This window comes from Solanum stenotomum, chromosome 2, assembly GCF_019186545.1.
Source record: "Solanum stenotomum isolate F172 chromosome 2, ASM1918654v1, whole genome shotgun sequence".
Lineage (NCBI taxonomy): Eukaryota > Viridiplantae > Streptophyta > Magnoliopsida > Solanales > Solanaceae > Solanum > Solanum stenotomum.
Window position 1 is genome coordinate 47,523,522 of NC_064283.1, and position 4,587 is coordinate 47,528,108.

The window sequence follows — 4,587 nt, forward strand, 5'->3', positions numbered from 1 at the left end:
GATTAGGTGGGTATTACTATTACACGAATTTGATTTCGAGGTAAAAGATCGAAAAGGATACAAAAATCAAGTGGTTGATCATTTATCAAGGTTGGAAGCAAGGGCGAATGTTGAGCATGAGGTTGATATAGACGACTCTTTCCCCGATGAACGGGTGTTTACAATATCCCTCAAACATACGCCATGGTATGCAGATTTTGCAAATTACATTATGTGTAGGTTGATGCCGGATGAGTTGACCTTTTACCAACAGAAAAGATTCATGTTTGATGTTAAAAATTACTTTCGGGACGAACCATACTTGTTCTGAGAGTGTGCTGACCATGTCATTAGAAGGTGTGTTCCAGAAGAAGAAGCGGTAGAAATTTTCCATGCTTTCCATACATCTCCAGTGGGAGGTCACCATGGTGGTATTCTCACCACAGCTAAATCTCTCCAGAGTGGATACTACTGGTCGTCACTTTACAAGGATGCACATGAGTTTGCAAAGAAATGCTCTAAATGTCAGCAGCAAGGCGGAGTGTCTAGAAGACACGAATTACCTCTCACTCCTATTTTAGAGGTCGAGTTATTCGATGTATGGGGGATCGATTTTATGGGCCCATTTGTGAGCTCGTTTGGAAATAAATATATCTTAGTGGCTGTAGATTATGTTTCCAAATTGGTGGAAGCCATCACACTACCAAACAACGAAGGGAAAAACATTGTCCAATTTCTGAAATGCCACATCTTTGCAAGATTTGGCACTACGAGAGCAATCATTAGCAATGGGGGATCCCACTTTTGCAACAAGTGGTTCTCAAAGTCACTGACTAAATATGGGGTGAAACACAAAGTGGCAACCCCATATCATCCCCAAACAAGTGGCCAAGTCAAAGTGTCAAATCGGGAAATCAAAAGCATCTTCGCAAAGACAGTAAATGTCAATAGAACTGACTGGTCTAGGAAACTCGATGATGCACTATGGGCATATCAGACTGCTTACAATCGGGATGTCTCCATATCAGTTGGTTTATGGTAAGGCTTGCCATTTGCCCGTTGAGTTAGAACACAAAACATTGTGGGCATTGAAAGTTTTATATTTGGACTGGTCAAAAACATCAAGGGAGAGAGTAGAGCAGTTGAACGGACTGGATGAATTTTAACTCAGATCATATAAAATTTCAGCCGTCTATAAAGAAAAGATGAAGAAATGGCATGATGCTTGGATACTCAAGCGGGTCTTCAAGGTAAGAGATTGGGTTTTGCTATACAACTCGCGACTTAGACATTTCCCCAAAAAGCTCAAATCCAAATGGTCTGGATCGTTTAGAGTAACGCGAGTGTTCATCAATGGTGCCATAGAAGTTGAAGATCGAAAGGACATCCATTTACAGTGAACAATCAATGTCTGAAATTGTATCTAGGTGATTGTCAAGAGATTTCGTTGGTTGAAGTGATATATTTCTAAAACGCCTAAAGGTGTTATTGCATCGTGCCGCGACATTAGCAAAGGCACTGTTTGGGAGGCAACCCAAAATCCCGTTAATTGCTTTATTTTTATTATTATCAGCAGTTATCTCCTGGTAATAGAATGGTATGTTGTTTGTGTAGGTGAAAGTATGCGAAGTATTTGAAAAAGTGAAGCATGGCAAACAATAGATCCTATCGGTGAGTCACCAAAAGGGTCGGTGAATTCGACCTTATTCGCCGATTGACTCAAGACATCGTCAACATTGAAGTCTGTAAAACTCGGTGAGATTTGGAGATTATTTGTGAATCGCCGACCATCTCAGTGACCACGATGAAAACCATCGTTTGGACCTTCACAATGACTGAAGATTCTATAAAACTCGGCGAGTCGAGTGCTCACTCAATGAATTGCCAAGAGGTTTGGCGATCCGAATTAATGTCACCAAATGGGGGGGAAAATTGGACAGTCCTTTCTAACCAAAGAATTGCACTGCTTCCTAGCATTTCAATAACCATCTGAGCAGCGCAAAAGCCTCAATTTGCTTGCGTACACTGTGATATTTTGTTCTTCAATGCATCGAGTGGAGTTAATGTTTGAGGGGTATATACCTTTGGAGCAGCTCATGATTTAGAAGAGATGATTAAGGCTAACCTCGTTGCAGCAGCTGAACTAGAAAACCAGAGTCAGGCAGGGAATACACTGGGCACTGATGCCAAGACTCATGGAGTGACGGTTTAGTCAGGACCCCCTCTTTACCTACATCTCTATATATTTGAGGACAATTGCTTTTACTTTTGGTGGGGTGAGGCCCACACTTTTTGTGTTGATAGTTGTGTTTTGTGCATACTCTTGGGGTGTTCTGTTTTAAATTGTGTTAATACTGTTTTCTGTGAATTGTTAAGCTTGTGGCTCTATTTCTGTTTATTTTAAATTGCAAAATAAATTTGACCCTTTCAAAAAATTTTGAATTTTTCACACATTTCTGCCACCTCTCATGTGTTGAATGTGGTTGTTCTTTTGTAAAAATTTGAGTCTCGGTTTTGATCAATACCGATGGCTTCAATAGTGCTTACAATTGAACAAACATGAATGTACGGCTACGATGAGGCCAAATGAGTTGCATAGACAATATATGAACTCTTTGTATCTCGTTGTGATTAGCCATTTATCGAATTGATTCTCTTGTAATGACTGTTGCACACTAGTGAAAGTGTGTAGTCTTGTTTGACTTAAGTGTCGATGTCGTGTGTGATGAGCTTGCTTTGAACCTTGCATGAATAAACCTAGAATTTTCCCTGTTAGTCTGATTGATTTAGAAAGGTGTTCTCTTGAAATGATCTTAGGCAACTTTAAAGAGGTGAGCCAAATTTGACATATACCTCTTTTGTGGCCTACCCGTGAGCGTGTGAAACTCTTTTGAACACCCGTTAAGCCTTACCTCTCCTTGGAAGAACCTTGATGAACCCTAGACCTTACTTGACCCACTACCTATAATCCTCTTGATTTGTGGTTTAGCGAATAGTCAACTTAGGCCAAAACCCTAAGTTGGGGGTGTGGTAAAAAGAAAAAGGAGAAGTCAAGAAGTGCAAGAAAAGTCCCCCTTAACCCCTGGTGTTGCAGAACAATATATATATATATATATATATATATTTGTGGAATAAAGTACCTAAGAAATCGATTTTCCAAGCAATCCATGGAGGTGAATAAAAAGATGACTTAGAAGCACTAGAAAAAAAGTTGATAAAAAGAAAAAGAAGGAAATGGCTTTAAATCACCACATCTCACGAGAATGAAAAGTCACTGAGCCTAAATGACCATATCTTTGCACTCAGCCCCATTACAAACCTTAGAAAGACCTTTTTGATCTTGAGTGAGCCGAACCGAAGATTAATTGGAAAATAAGGGCAAGCCTATGGGTGAAAACATGCATTGTGTTCCTTTTTTTTAGTGTGAGCGTTGCATCTGAATCCTGATCTGGAATTGATTAACCTCTGTGTGTGAATATGGAATCATTCTTTATATGAGGGCATTTTGATACTTTTTGTTGAGCTTGAACTTGCACAAGTAGCAACTATTGAGAGCATGAGAATCTTTGGTAATGGTGTGTCACAACTTGAATCTTTGAGTACACAGTTGATCTTTGCATGAGTAATTCAAGTCTTGTTGTGGGCATTCATGATTGAGTCTTGTGTAGCACAATTTGAGACATCCTTTTTGAACGGCTGAACTTAAGCTTGCTCTGACTAATTTAGGGCTTTATTTTGATAGAAATAGTGTCCTCACATGTTTATTTTGCCTCAATATCTGATGAAAACTCTTGAGTTTCAGGTATTTGAAGTTTTAGTGGAAGAATAGACACTTAGACGCAAAAAGGAAAAAAAAGGCTTAAAAGAACAAAGAAGTTGAAACCTGAGCATCGCCAAGCACACTTGGCGATTCGCCGAAGGGACGCACTCCGCCCTTTGTTCCAGTACGCAAAGCCCTGAAGGAGCAAGATCAAAAAGGCGATGAAAGGAGCAGTCGACATTTCGCCGAATAATTTCACGAAGTAGTACTATGTTGCCCAATGACACAGAGCACGACGATGATGAAGGCTGGTGCAAGACGGCGATGAACTACACCAAAGGGCAAATCGCCGAGTTAATCAATGATTCCGACTAACCTCGCCGAAAGATCCGCCAGCACTATTTTCTGAAGTCTATAAATACTAAACATGTTATTAATTTTTAAGATTCGAACATTTATTTTAATTTTCACAATAGAATAGTACTTTTTATATATTTTCTCTCAAGTTTGGAAAGGGTTTTTTGGGAGACTCGAAGAAAGAAGGATTTCATCTTCCCCAAGTTGGAAGTGGGTCTTCTACATTCTTCTTCATTTGCTTAAATCAAGGTTTAATTCCTTATACCCATTTGATTTTAGTATCATTTTAGGTGTATTTTGTTATTTCTTGATGTGTGGCTAAAAACCCCATTCTTGGGGTGTGATTAGCAAATATGTGTTGATATTATTGTTGGGTCTTGCTTGCTAATAGGTTTAGATGTATTTTAATGGTGATTTCACTTAGTGATTGTGGTTTAATTTAATGGGTTTGTAGTTGCAAATACAAAACCACTCATGTGTCTCCGACTCGC